This window comes from Mangifera indica, chromosome 1 (genome assembly GCF_011075055.1).
Source record: "Mangifera indica cultivar Alphonso chromosome 1, CATAS_Mindica_2.1, whole genome shotgun sequence".
Classification (NCBI taxonomy): Eukaryota; Viridiplantae; Streptophyta; class Magnoliopsida; order Sapindales; family Anacardiaceae; genus Mangifera; species Mangifera indica.
The window spans coordinates 11056763-11073384 of NC_058137.1; positions in this window are offsets into that span (position 1 = coordinate 11056763).

Consider the following 16622-nt stretch of genomic DNA (forward strand, 5'->3'; position numbering starts at 1 on the left):
AAAAATTTAGGTTTAAGCAAAAATGCCCATGTTTTGTGAAATGACGAAAATACCCCCATATATAAAGTTAACAAATTTTCACTGTACAACGGCAAGAATATTCCAAAGTTTCCCACCTCCCACGGCAATCCCACGGCGAGCGTCATTTTCGCCGATTTTCTTTCATTCCGGCAACCGAAAATGGCAAATAAGGTTAGTATATCTCCCGTAATCTTCTTTGGATCAAGTTATTGCTGATATTATTGAGATTTAACTGAGAATTTTAGGTTTGAAATTTTAGGGTTTACGGGTTGAATAATGCTTAAAATGTTTCGATTTTTGGTTGTTTTCGTTGAATTGATTGAGGGGTTTTATGTTATAAAATGTGTAGATTTGATTTATGTGAAAATCGGAGGTCGAAACGACCAAAAATTGGCCGAAATGCTGCCGAATGGATCGGCTGTCTTGCCGTGGGAACGAAGTTTCCCACGGCAAGAGATTTCTCCCACGGCAGCTAAATGGACAATGGGTTTTTGGGGGTGTGAAATGGCTTTTTTAAAACATTGGGTTTTCGGGGAAAATATTTATCCCACGTCGGGTTTTTATGATATTTCGCAAGTTGGTGTGGGAAAAGCGCAATTACGAAAATGCCCCCCTTTATAAGCACAGCAAAATTTCATTTCCTCCCACGGCAAGTTGCGTTCATTTCCACGAAAATTCCAAAAGCATTCCACCTCCCACGACAATTCCACGGCGATCTCATTTCCGTCGATTTTGAAGCTTCCCGGCAACCGCAAATGGCAAAGAAGGTTAGTATATCTCCCGTAATATTGTTTGGATCAAGTTATTGCTGAAATAATTAAGATTTGATTGAGAATTTTGGTTTTGAAATGTTAGGGTTTACGTTTGAATATTGCTTAAAATCTTTCGATTTTTGGTTGTTTTGGTTGAATTGATTGAGGGCTTTGATGTTATACAATGTTTACCTTTGATGTATGTGAAAATTGGAGGTCAAAACGACCAAAATTGGGTCGAAAATCGCTGCCAAATGAATCGGCAGTCTGCCGTGGGAACGGCGTTTCCCACGGCAGCACGAGTTTTCCCACGGCAGCGAATTTTCCTTGTTTAGTTGGGGCTGAAGTTGGTTTTTTAAAACCTTGGGGAGCCGGATGAGTTTCGTTACAGCACAGGGGGTTTTAGGAAATTTGGCATATAACAGTGGACTTTTTTGATTAAAGAATTTTCATTAGGGGTTAAATTGAAGATTTTCTTATCTACGGTTTCTGATCGTGTAGTTTTCGAATTTTATATCCGTTTTTTTTGTTTTAGGTTTTTGTATATCTATTTTTCAATTTTCAAATTCGAGTTTTCGAATTTTGATGCTTTTTGACACAACTTACGATGTAACGACGTTATTTAAACTTAATATTTTGATTTTTTCGTTTATAGGATATATCGATTCGTTTTTTTCAATTTTTCAAATGATTTTTCCATTAGCGAAATTCATAGGTATTTCAACGTATAGAATTCGAATTTTAGTCCCATTTTTTAGAATTTCACCATTTTAGGATATATCGAATCGTATTTTCACGATCTCCGAACGATTTCTCGAGTATCGTCACTTTTAGGTATTTCAACGTATAGAATTCGAATTTCAGTTCCGTTTTTTCGAATTTCACCATTTTAGCATATACGATTCGTATTTTCACGATCTCCGAACGATTTCCCGAGTATCGTCACTTTTAGGTATTTCAACGTATAGAATTCGAATTTCATTTTCGTTTTTCGAATTTCACCATTTTAGGATATATCAATTCATATTTTCACGATTCCCGAACCATTTTCTGAGAATCGTCACTTTAAGGTATTGCAACGTATAGAATTTGAATTTCAGTTACGTTTTTTCGAATTTCACCATTTTAGGGTATATCAATTCGTATTTTCAAGATCTCCGAATGATTTTCTGAATATCGTCACTTTTAGGTATTTCAACGTATAGAATTCGAATATCAGTTCCGTTTTTTTGAATTTCACCATTTTAGGGTATATCAATTCGTATTTTCGAGATCTCCGAACTATTTTCTGAATATCGTCACTTTAAGGTACTTCAACATATAGAATTCGAATTTCAGTTCCGTTTTTTCGAATTTCACCATTTTAGGATATATCGATTCGTATTTTCAAGATTTTCGAACCATTTTCTGAGTATCGTCACTTTAAGGTATTTCAACGTATAGAATTCGAAATTCAGTTCCGTTTTTTCGAATTTCACCATTTTAGGTTATATCGATTCGTATTTTCAAGATCTCCGAACGATTTTCTGAATATCGTCACTTTTAGGTATTTCAACGTATAGAATTCGAATTTCAGTTCCGTTTTTTCGAATTTCACCATTTTAGGTTATATCGATTCGTATTTTCAAGATCTCCGAACGATTTTCTGAATATCGTCACTTTTAGGTATTTCAACGTATAGAATTCGAATTTCAGTTTCGTTTTTTCGAATTTCACCATTTTAGGATATATCGATTCGTATTTTCAAGATTTCCGAACGATTTTCTGAGTATCGTCACTTTAAGGTATTTCAACGTATATAATTCGAATTTCAGTTCCGTTTTTTCAAATTTAACCATTTTAGGATATATTGATTCGTATTTTCAAGATCTGCGATCGATTTCCTTAGTATTGTCACTCTAAAGTATTTCAACGTATAGAATTTGAATTTTAGTTCCGTTTTTCTAAATTTCACCATTTTAGGATATATCGATTCATATTTTCAAGATCTCCAAACGATTTTCTGAGTATCTTCACTCTAAGGTATTTCAACGTATAGAATTTGAATTTTAGTTTCGTTTTTCCCAATTTCACCATTTTAGGATATATCGATTCGTATTTTCAAGATTTTCGAATCATTTTCTTATTATCGTCACTTTAAGGTATTTCAATATATAGAATTCGAATTTCAGTTCCGTTTTTTCGAATTTCATCATTTTAGGGTATATCGATTCGTCTTTTCAAGATTTTCGAACCATTTTCTGATTATCGTCACTTTAAGGTATTTCATTGTATAGAATTCGAATTTCTATTCTTATTTTTTACGTTTTGTTATTTTCATTTTAATTATTTGATATTTCTCATCTTTTTATTTTTTTTTCATTACTACATTTGTTTACATATTTATTTATATGAAAGTCTAACAATTTTTACGTTATTGTTACAGGATATTTCTCGCAAAAGAAGACGAGTTGACAGCGAGCTACGCATTCCCGACGAGTCCAGACACTTCCGGGCAGATGCGATATCTCGTGCACAGCGTACTGCATTATCTCGGATTTCTTCTACATTGACCCCGCGTCAGCAGCGACTATTTGAGAGGACATGTTTCGGGTCATTCCTTCGTTTACCCGAAACAAAATTCTGCGGGATATTAGTTCATGCATTTCTACTACGACAGTTACATCCACCCTTTGCCAGAGACGAGTTTTGGTTTAGGATTAGCGGGGTCGATGTGAGGTTTAGCCCGTTTGAGTTTGCGTTGGTGACAGGGCTTTCGTTTAGCCGTCGGACTGATGTTTCTTCATATATTCCTCGCTCCTCCGGACATAGGATCAGATCTACGTACTTTCGCGGTTGTCCGAAGGTGCAGTATCACGACATTGAGCGTGTTTTCTTGTCGAGGGCATGGGGGGATGACGATATTAACGCTGTCAAGCTCGCCTTGTTGTATATTCTACACATGGTTTTGTTGGGGAATGATCGACGAAAGAAGGTGTCCACGGAGTACTTACAGTTAGTTGATCATTTGGACGGGTTTAATTCCTACCCTTGGGGCGTCGTTGTTTGGCAAATGACATACGATTCTATGTCACAGACGAGTGAGAGAGTCTGTTCTGGACGTATGCAGGAAATCCATAAATACGACCTTTACGGATTTCCTTTCGCATTTCAGGTAAGTTTTATATTATTATTTATATATATTAATTGGCAAAAATATAAATTGATTTATTTACATCGTAAATGATTATATTGCAGTATTGGATATATGAGACTCTAGAGACGTTACACGAGTGGATTGACCTTGTCGATCTTTATGTGTCCCCATGGATGTTGAGGTGGCGTACGCGAGACGTCCCTGTTTGGACTCATATCGGTCGTATTTTCACTGGTGATCCGGTATGTATTAGTAAATTAATAAGTCGATTAATTCATTATATATTATAATTATTTTGCCTTATATATCTTCATCATTAGGAGGATGTCACATTCCCTCTTCGTCCATCAGTCATCGAGGAGGGTTTACCGTGGTACGCGGAGATTCGTGAGTACACCGGTTTACCAGATGCTGATTCCTCCTCATCTTCTTCGACCCCGACCGCGACTGCAGACAGGGCTCCTCCATCCTCGAGACATTCTGATGTACCCGTAGAGACTTCTGAGACACGTGAGGAGCCTATTCAGCCTCCTGTTATCGAGCAGCATGTATGTTCCCCTGTTGTTCAGAGCCCACGGACGACAGACCATCCTAGAGTGGAGGAGCACCCTACCGTGGACGAGCATCCTAGTGTGGAGGACCGCACTACCTTAGCACACTGGGGTGCTACGATTTTACGTGAGATATCGAGTTTTCGCGACGATATCTCTTCGCAGATGACTCGATTACGTGACGATATCTATTCCCAGATGACTCGATTAGAGGATCGTATGACTCGTTTAGAGGACATCGTCACGCGTACATATCCAACCCCCGTCGTTGAGGTTGTAAAACTACTTCTAATTTATTACTTATATAAAATGCGTTTAGTGTTATTATTCTGACAACTATTCGAACTATTCGTACAGGAGAGGGACGACGTTATTGGGATGACCTCCCCCATTGATACCGCAATACCATCCCATCAGTCACATGAGGTACGAATATAATTCAAATTTATATTTAATATCCAATGTCCAATGTTGTTATTATATTATAATATCGTTATATATAAAATGTCACTAAATAGATTTAATATTACTATTATCTTAGGGTCATCGACAGGATGGGGCACCGGTTGACCCTTCGGTGACTTCACCGATCCGATCTGAGGTATGTCACTTATCATTATAACTTAATTTTTAATACTATTTTGTTATCGATTAATTTATGATATATATTTGTATAGGGTCTTCGTCATGAGGAGGGTTTACCGATCGGATCTCCTATCATTTTAGATCATCCACTGGAGGTATGAAAATTATTGTTCATATGATATTTTATATTAAATATCATTAACCGTTTTTTCCTTTTCATATATATAGGGACTCCACATTGACATATCATCAATCGAGGGTTATTTTCGGACACCTTCCCCGGAAGTTCAGGTTATGGGGATTTAAGAAATATCATTGATCATTTTGTCTTTAATATTATATATTTTTTAAATGATGTTTTGTCTCTTTTTCAGGATGAGCGACTCTGGTTACTTGCTGATATCCCGAGCTCGACCAAAAAGCTTGTGGATATCAGTTCACAGGAGGAGGACGTCCAGGAGGATGTTTATGAGACCGTTGACATTGAGGTTTGTCAATTATAATTACTAAATAAATATAATTGTTAAATATATGTCACTAAGATGTTTGAATATATAATTATGTAGCCTGTCGACGGAGCACGCGATATTGACTTTACCGTGAGTCAGCATTCTCCGGTTAAACCTCCTCCCGCATACGTACAGAAGGTAACATAAATCGAATAATGTGTATGTTTTTGTTGAATGAAATAATGAATTAATAGTTTTTTGTAACATGCAGTTGGTTCGTACCGCACGTGGTCGAATCGTCCGGAAGGGTCCACTGGTTCGCACCCCGTATACAAATCCACTCAGAGGGAGGGCGAAACGGCAACTCCCCACGATTCCATCCTCTACGGCAGACCGTGAGGAATCTTTCCTCACATGGTATACCAGAGCTGCGCCTTCTGACACACATGATGTGTACTTCATAGGATCAAAGACGAAAGACAGCTTCTGGAGGCTTGTTGTAGAGTTACGCGAGTGGTTGACCGACGATGTGAGTTGTTCATAATAAAAGTACATCGGTTACATATCAGTTCCACAATGAAGAATCATATAACAAACATAATTGAGTATAAACATGTCAAGATCTCGTTCCTTTGCCTTTTGTAGAGGAATGTTGTGGGGCGGAGCTTGGGACCGGTGCTGGGGATTTACAGTGGGTTCGTGTGTGCCCCGGTTCATGGCAACGACTACAAATCCTCGGTGTAACTATTTCTCCTTGAGAGGGACGTCGATTTCTGTTTGATGGATGACCTGCACGACGACTATCAAGGACGGGGGGCAATATAACTCTTTCCTCCGGTGAGTGTAACCAATCAGATTGATTTCCAAGAGGATTGATCGGTTCCTGATATATTGCACGGTAAATATCGGTGCGGAAGAATGGATGAACCCAGACGTGCACATTCGTGAGTCTCATATGTCGTGTAACGGCAATGGCATGCTTGCATGGAATACGTGAAAGCTGAAACTTTCTATACGTGCAAGACATGTCACCAAAGTCCACAATACCCATGAATCCACCAAATCCAACAACCTGATACCGAGTAGGTGTAATCGGTCGAACTTCCAGACTTGCAGACTTTGAAAGGCGATTGCTGATCTTCTCTTCTGCCCAAGGGGTGAGGAAGTTATGACATTCACCTGTAGTTCAAAAAAAATATTAAGAATAAATTTGGTAATATAATTAACAAAGTGGAAAAAAGTATATGAGACAACTTTTAATTAAGATCGATTTGATACTTACTTGCATGGGTTCTCCTCTCGTAAAACCATCGTTGCATGGTACCACGAATAAACTCCAAAAGCATGGTTATAGGTAGGCCCCGAGCGTGTCTGACAAGGGCATTAAATGACTCGGCAATATTTGTGGTCATGATATTGTATCGATGTCCTGGAAAGTACGCTCTACTCCAACGGTGAAAACCGACATCCCGTAGATAAGCTCCAGCTTGGGGGTTTATTGAGTCAATAGATTGCATCATCGAACCAAATTCAGACTCTGTGTATGATTTAGCGGCTTTCCAATATGCCCCCGCGACCTGTAAGATGGTAAAAAATATGAAAACTCATTGTAAGCAAAATGTTTGAAAATGATAAACTGTTATAAATTTAATTACTTGTTTACAATATACCTTTGAGTCTCGTTTATACTTTGCCCGCATGTTACACAAAAGGTGATGACAACAGCATCCATGGTGGACATCTGGAAATACTTCAGCCATTGCCGAGTAGATAGCATGATGTCGATCGGAGATTATTGCAAGCTCAGAGAGGTTAGGGATGCATTCTTTAATTCTCATAAGAAACCAACACCACGTGTCGTGATCTTCTTTTTTGCCAACACCAAAACCAATAGGGTATATTTGATTATTACCATCAAGAGCCACCGCAATAAATAAATGCCCCAGATATCAACCTTTAAGGAAAGCAGTGTCAATGCAAATAACGGGGCGAAGATATTGACTAAACGCACGAACAGAACATCCTAAAGCCATGAAAAAATTTGTAAATCGATGCTCATCATCTGTTTCAATAGCAGTAACGGTGCCCGGATTAGTACGTTGTAAATTGTAACAATAATCTGGTAACAACATAAAAGATTCCTCCGGTGAACCCCTCAATGAATTGATAGCCCAATTTCTTGCCCGCCAAGCTTGTGAGTAGGAAATATCAATTTTATATCGGTCGGCGATGTCAACAATTATTTCTTTAGGCCGATAAATTCGATCAATCATCACAAACTTTGATCTCATTAATTGACCTAAAGCTCGGGCGCCAGCTTGTCTGTGATGTGGCAAGATTTGATCAACTAAACATGTGTGGGTAGGATTCATAGAGTTGATACCCCACACATCACCAACAGTGGACTTGGTTGCATGTATATACCACTTACAATTTTCAACCTTGCACTTAATTTCCCACCGTTTCTTGTCAGACTTTTTGACATCAAATTGAAATCCTTTCAGTAAGGCAAATTGCTTCATAGCGTCTTTCAATTGGACTTTATTATGAAAAATATCCCCTATCTTGACACCATGCTCCTCTCGGATCGATCTGGAACTACCTGATGATGCTGATGGCTGTGGAGGAAAATCAGGAAGCCACCTAAATGGATCAGTGGGGACATTGTCAAAAAATGGCCCAGAATAATTTCCACCACCTGAAATAGGATCTTCAAGCTGTAAACTATCCATACCCTCGGTAACTGATGCTATATACTCAGGCTCTACATCTTCTGAAGGAATGTCGGGCATATCATTTCCATCAAAGTCACCCCAATAGGGAACTATATCTTTTTCTCCATGAGCCCATGAGTTTGTAATATACAACGGGTCATTACTGAAATCAATCAACTTTTCCAAATCATATTCTTTTTTGACCCAATTACTTTCGTTTTCATCTTCATCTTCATCCTCTTGCCCTTCAATTGGGTACATGTAACAAATACAGGAATACATTCCTGAAAGTACTGGGACATATCAAGAAGGCCCTGAACATCTTCATCATTTTGGATCTGGATAGGGCCGTCGAGCTCAATTTTTCTTGGCTTCATTGATACTTGAATGTAGTTTTTCATTGGATCAATACTGCAAGACTCCGTCAAAAGCTCAATAAATCCCTCGAATGTTGTTCCATAAGGGATTTTAATCAATTGTTTGGCTCCTCCAACATATTTCATTGTGTTGTTGCGACCTTGAATCCATTCTCCCTGATAACGAACTGATGCATAACCATCCATTTTAATTATGAATCCTGCAATGACCAGTTTTTGAAGATAATTATTCATTTATAATAAAAAAATCAATAATAACTATGAAAAACAATCGTACAATTATTAATAATTAAAAAAAAATCCTAATATTTTTCTAATAATTTATTTATCCCCCTATAATTATTTGACAATTTATATAACACTTTCGTATGTTATTTTACCCCTCAAAATGCATCTATCTGTTTGTAATGTTCTATTTAAAACGTTTTTATAATATCTATACTTTGAAATAGATATTCAAATTCTATACTTTGAAATGCTTTAAAATGTCAATAATAAAAAATTTCTTCAGAAATCTGGAAAATACTAGTGGATATATCTTAAAACGATAAAATTCAAAAAAACAGAACTAAAATTCAAATTCTAAAAGTTAAAATACCCTAGAATGGTAATAATCGAACAATTCTTTAAAAATCTGAAAAATACAAGTTGATATCTCCTAAAACGGTGAAATTAAAAAAAAAAGAATTGAAATTTGAATTCTAAAAGTTGAAATACCTTAGAATAACATCAATCGAAAAATTCTTCAAAAATCTTAAAAATACGAATCGATATATCCTAAAGGGATGAAATTCAAAAAAACGGAACTGAAATTCGGAATCTAAAAGTTGAAATACCCTAGTATGGCAACAATCGAAAAATTCTGTAAACATCTGGAAAATGTGAATTGATATATCCTAAAGGAGTGAAACTCGAAAAAACGTATAATTTCAATTATAATGCGCCCACCATGTTTAATATGAAAATACGCCCTAATTTTAATAACATTTCATTTGACATTTTAGAAAAAGTAATTAAATAAATAAATATGAAAATGTCTTTATAATGTAAAATATATAAAAACCCCCCATTTTTCTCTTAAATTACATTTAACCCCCTATACTTGTGAAGCATTGCATTTAACCCCCATATTATAGCATAAAAACTAAACTTAACAAATGAAATTAAGTTTTAGACTAAGATTGACATAAATACCTTTTTTGATGAATAGTGTTTTTTCGAGTCGAATACAGAAATACGAACTTCTTCCGTCCGAACGAATCCCTACTAATTGATGTTGAAAAATAAATGAAAGTGAGAGTGAGTGTTTAAGTGATATGAGAAGTGTGTGTAAATAAAGGGAATGAAGAGGGTTTATATAGATTTGAGGAAGGGTAATTTTGACATTTTATAAAAAGTAATTAAATAAATAAATATGAAAATGTCTTTATAATGTAAAATATCTAAAAACCCCCCGTATTTATCTTAAATTACATTTAACCCCCTATACTTGTGAAGCATTGTATTTAACCTCCATATTATAGCATAAAAACTAAACTTAACAAATGAAATTAAGTTTTAGACTAACATTGACATAAATACCTTTTTTGATAAATAGTATTTTTTCGAGTCGAATACAAAAATACGAACTTCTTCCGTCCGAACGAATCCCTACTAATTGATGTTGAAAAATAAATGAAAGTGAGAGTGAGTGTTTGAGTGATATGAGAAGTGTGTGTAAATAAAGGGAATGAAGAGGGTTTATATAGATTTGAGGAAGGGTAATTTTGACATTTTAGAAAAAGTAATTAAATAAATAAATATGAAAATGTCTTTATAATGTAAAATATCTAAAAACCCCCCGTATTTATCTTAAATTACATTTAACCCCCTATACTTGTGAAACATTGCATTTAACCCCCATATTATAGCATAAAAACTAAACTTAACAAATGAAATTAAGTTTTAGACTAAGATTGACATAAATACCTTTTTTGATAAATAGTGTTTTTTCGAGTCGAATACAGAAATACGAACTTCTTCCGTCCGAACGAATCCCTACTAATTGATGTTGAAAAACAAATGAAAGTGAGAGTGAGTGTTTGAGTGATATGAGAAGTGTGTGTAAATAAAGGGAATGAAGAGGGTTTATATAGATGAGAGGAAGGGTAATTTTGACATTTTAGAAAAAGTAATTAAATAAATAAATATGAAAATGTCTTTATAATGTAAAATATATAAAAACCCCCCATATTTATCTTAAATTACATTTAACCCCCTATACTTGTGAAGTATTACATTTAACCCCTATATTATGGCATAAAAACTAAACTTAACAAATGAAATTAAGTTTTAGACTAAAATTGACATAAATACCTTTTTTGATAAATAGTGTTTTTTCGAGTCGAATACAGAAATACGAACTTCTTCCGTCCGAACGAATCCCTACTAATTGATGTTGAAAAAAAATGAAAGTGAGAGCGAGTGTTTGAGTGATATGAGAAGTGTGTGTAAATAAAATGAGTGAGGAGGGTTTATATAGATGAGGGGAAGGGTAATTTTGCCATTTTAGAAAAAGTTTGAAATAAATAAATAAATATAAAAATGCCTTTATAATGTAAAATATCCAAAAACCCCCTATATTTATCTAAAATTATTTTCACCCCCATAATGAGTGAAGGGAGTTATATAAATGAAGGGAAGGGTAATTTTGATATTTTATAAAAAGTTTGAAATAAATATTAAAATGTCTTTATAATGTAAAATATCCAAAAACCCTTCATAGTTATCTAAAACTACATTAAAACCCTATAGTAAATGGGAGAGTTATATAAATATGAGGATAAGGGCAGTTTTGGTATTAAAAAAATTCATAGGTATTTTTTTTTTTTAAAACAGTAATTTTGGGCATTTTGGCTTGGAAATAGTGATTTTGGGTATTTTTGCTTAATGGGAGGGCATTTTGGCCATTTTCTAAAATTTCCCAAAAATATATAACCTTAAGACTCCGGAAAGCAATTCTCCTAAGAAAACAGTTCACTAATTACACCTCCAGCATCTGTTCTCTGATATCTACAAAAACACCAACTCCGCGAAACAAAAGCACCCTGAACCTTGCGAGATTACCGACTCCAAGGATCTGGCCTATCTCGAGGGTACACTATCTCGAATGATCTGGTCTTGTGTCACTATCTATTTTATCGCGGTCATCTTGCTTGTGAACTCCCTTATGCTGCTCTTCTGATGAGTGTCGTGTGCTTTTGATTCCACCCGTATGGTTTTGCCCTTTAGTTTTAACATCTTTGTCGATACCCTTTGGCTTGGCAACACTTTATTGAGACTGATTTTGCCCTCCTTGTCCATGGCTGCTGATGTTTGTAAACATCGAAGAGCTTATGATTACTTGATTTTCATTGTAATATCCTTGCTTGGAATCGCCCTTCTCTTGCTCGACTGATGTATGCCCAACAATATTCTTTGAAGTCTTTGGTTGGTAGTTGGTGTCTGTATCAACGTTTTTCTCTAAATTGGCGTTTCCATTTTTTTCGTCATCATTGAAGCTTGTTTGCCTAACAATATTCTGTGTGAAGCTGCTCTTGGTCGTTGCTAGGGTGCTGGTGTCAGAATATTTTTGTGGGTCGCCGCTGTTGGTGCTTGTTATCCGAGGGCTAGAGTCTACATATTTATTATCTTTGAAGCTCGTTTGCGTAACAACGAATGGCAGAACACTACTTGTGGGTGTTGTTGGAGGGGTGGTTTCTGCAAATTTATAATCTTTGAAGCTCGTTTGCTTGACAACCTGTGGCACAGCGCTGCTTTTGGGTGTTGCTGGAGGGGTGGTTTCTGCAAATTTATAATCTTTGAAGCTCGCTTCCTTGACAACCTGTGGCACAACGCTGCTTTTCGCTGTTGGTGAGGGGCTGGTATCTGCATATTTCTTGTCATTGAAGCTTGTCTGTCTAATAATCTGTGGCACAAGGCTGCTTTTCGCTGTTGGTGGAGGGCTGGTATCTGCATATTCCTTGTCATTGAAGCTTGTCTGTCTAATAATCTGTGGCACGACGCTGCTTTTCGCTGTTGGTGGAGGGCTGGTATCTGCATATTTCTTGTCATTGAAGCTTGTCTGTCTAACAATCTGTGGCACAACGCTGCTTTTCGCTGTTGGTGGAGGGCTGGTTTCTGCATATTTCTTGTCGTTGAAGCTTGTCTGTCTAACAATCTGTGGCACGCTGCTACTTTTGATTGTTGTTGGAGGGTTACTTTCTGCATATTTCTTATCTTTGAAGCTTGTTTGCCTTACAATTTGTGGTGCACTGCTGCTTATGGCTGTTGGTAAAGGGCTTGTGTCTAGAGATTCGCTAGTATTGATTGGCTTCGAAAAGCTGGCGTCTGCCTGTTTCTCGTCCTTGACTTGTGTTGCGGCACTGCTCTTGGTTGGTTTTGGGAAGCTGGCATCTCCGCATTTTTCTGGGCAGTTGATTTTGCTCTTTGCAGGTTGTTCCCAAGTATTGTCTGCAGGCCTTCCATTGCTTGTTTCTTTTTTGTTCTGCAATGATAGAGCTGCTTTATGGCTATCGGAAGCTTTTGTTTCAGCTTCCCAATCAGAATTTCCAAACTTTACAGGATGTTTATGATCCGTAGTCCCTGATCCATCTCCATAGATTCCCTTGCTTCTTCCCACCTTCTGGTTTGGCTGTTCATTATGCACACCTACATATGATCCACCATTCAGGTTGCTGTAATCATGATCGTTTGTGGGAAAACTCCCTCCGCCACAAAGCAGTTGACGAAGCCTCTGCCATAAATTTGGTTTAGGATTGAAGCTGCTTGGAGGAATAGAAACTGTCATGTCGTCTCCGCGCTTTGACCAAAGTAGCCATGCTTTGTTTGAGAACAACTGCACCTGCACTTGAAGCAAGAATTTTTCCAATAGAAGAAAACAATCGAACACGGCATAAAATAAAAGAAAGCTACTTTAAATTATTCTAAATAGAATATTTTGCTCCGAATTACTCCATTGGTAGTGCGTTCTAAACTGTAACGTTGCTACAAGATTCTTCACTAGTAAATTGCTTAACTTCTTAGCATATGATCCTAAGCTGGCCAATTGAGATGGGACAAGCATGAAACCAACCACATAAAAGAGTTTATGTTGATGCATTGTCAGAATTTTGATTAATCAAGTATCAATTAAGAGATGTATAGAGTCTAAAATATTGAAAGAATTATATGTTAGAAAATTTCTTGATTTGGCTAATATTAATGATGACTTAATTCAATAAAACCGAGTAAATAAATAATTCAATGAAAAATTACAAATGAATTTAATGTAATTAATAAAAATGATCTAATACATTTCACAAGTTATAGTTATAGTAAACAGTTCAGTGTGACTTTTCATTGGACCTTTAATTTGGAATATTCTAATAATTTACTATATATTTATTAGATTTCCTCTTTAAAATCTAACGTAATAATTTTACTTATTAAAAATCGTCTTTCAATAAGATCTAAGGAAAATAAGATTGATCACCATGTCCAAACAAATTTGAGGAACTATACAAATTCAAATCATATGACTCCATCAAGTATTCTTATACTACTAAACTTATTTAATTCATTATTTCATAGCCCATGTACTGATTCTTTATTTTTCATTTTGCAATTTGTATGACATGCGGTATCAAAGCTCAAAAGCATTAACTTATAGAATCTAAATTATTTGGAACACAAATTAGGGTATGGTAATTCTGAATTAGTGATTAATAAATCCTACATTAGGGTTTTGTTTAATTTTGATGTTAGGGTTCTTAATTGATCATTAACCCCCAAAATCAGAATTCAAAAATCCCTGATCTAGTTGTTTAAAAGCTTGAAATTCAATTTGGTGAACTCAATTTTAGCTTTCAACATCATTTTCCGACCAAAAAAATGGACCTAAATCTTTGACGCCGATGTAAGCCATGTGCTCACACGTTTTCCAAATCGACAGGTCCAACCCCCATAAGATTGTTCCAGGTTAAGTGACACTTACACAAGTTTAAGGATAAGAGTTAATATGATAGTTGGGAGGAATTGTTGAAATTGCAAAGTTGGGTGGGCAACCAAAGACAGGGAAATATCTAAGGGGCTAAGGGATAAATTTATAGTTGATACAAAAGGGGAGAGTTATTCATTATTTTCATCAAAATTAATTTGACAAATTTTTCCCGAAAACTCTCTCTCTCACACATAAACTTGCAATTCCCGAAGAAATCAAGGGAGATTAAGAATGTTTTGAACGTGTATACTATTTTTTTGATGAAAAGAAGTGTTGTTTTCTAGCAAATTAGACAATTATAAATGTTTTGGATTTTAGGGGAAAAATCGATTTCGATCCTAGGATTTTGAACTAAGGTGACTTAGATTTGTATTTACAAAAAATTCAAAATGATCGTGTGGCATGGTGAAGGTGTCATTGTGACACTAAATAGGTAAAAGGTTAGTGTTGTGACACTATAAAGGTGCCACCACGGCATCATTAAAGCAAGAAGTTTACGAAATCTCAAAACAGTTAGTGCCATGACTTGATAAAAGTGTTGTCACACACAATCAAGACAAAAGATTATGCTGACTTCCTATAAAGCTTATATTGTGACACCATAATAGTGTTATCACAACATGATTTGGACATGATCAACCTTGCATCGCGACACGAAAATTTTACCATCGTGGCACAACCTTACTTTATGAGAAAATTTAAACAGGTTTCCTAAGCATATCTCGTGATTAAGGGAAAAAAAAAGTATTAGAAGGATTTACATAAATTAAGAGAATGATAGTAAAAGTATTTGTGCAAGAGATACCCACACAATTATGCATGTTAATAGAATGTTCAATGAAAGTTAAAATACGTGTTTGCAAAGTTATACATAAACATTTTCATATGTTAAAGGGGATCTACCATGTATGCTCACAAAAGCATGTTATATATGACATATGAATGTTTTTAATGTCTTCATGGGATTCAGAGAACTTATTAAGCTATGAGCATGCCCTAAAGTCTGTGTGCAGCAAAAGTGGTGCACATATGAATGAATGAATAAATGGGTACAAGGATGGGACATCATCTAAGTACTGAATGTTGTTGGCAAATGTTAGCTCAATATGGTCACTTGGTTCCATATTCATGTTTCAACTTAGTATGATCAAATGACCAAAAACATTAAATTTATTAAAGAAAAGAAAATGTTTTCCTACATGTTGCGTTTTTCATGCATTGCATTGCAGTATGATTATTGAGATGTCTTAAGGATGTTAAGCTAGATGTGATGCATAATGACCCCTTCTAGAAGTATTACCTTCTGGTACATTTGACCTTTTTAGCATGATATTACTTCAAACTTGTGAAAATTAAAGCTTAAATTATGAAATCACTTAAATACTCTTACATCTCATTCATCAATAACCAATTTGAACAAAGATGTCTCATGCATAAAACATGAATATACATCCAAAATAAATTACTATTTTGCCTTTATGCCAACTTTGTGTGGATAAATCTTGCACTGCAATCACTATCCTTATTAGTTAACTATAAAACATAAGATAAATCTTGCACCGCAACGACTATCCTCGCCAGTTTATTGCAAAACATAAAAAAAAATTGGGGAGTGAATGATAATTCACTTAATAAGTATGAGAATTTAATCATGCACTTAATAACTTAATCCCCTTTGATAGTTAAATTCTTATTCCACTTTAGCCTAGTCATAGGGAGTACACCTTTAAACTTTGAAGATGGCATGGAGCAAGTGTCTTAACTTAATTATCTTGGGAACACCTTCAGTCTCATTCAGTCATCTTATGACCACCTTTGATCCCCAACTTTAATGGCTTTAACTAAATCATTTAGGATTCGCATCTGAATCCAATACTATGATAACTTTTTAAGCATATATATGAAATAATACATTCGTATAACTAAATTAACTTTAAAATAACAATAACTTACAAATTAACAAAGTAGGATTTATTATAAAGAAATCTCAAATTTTCATTTTCAAATATCCAACAAAA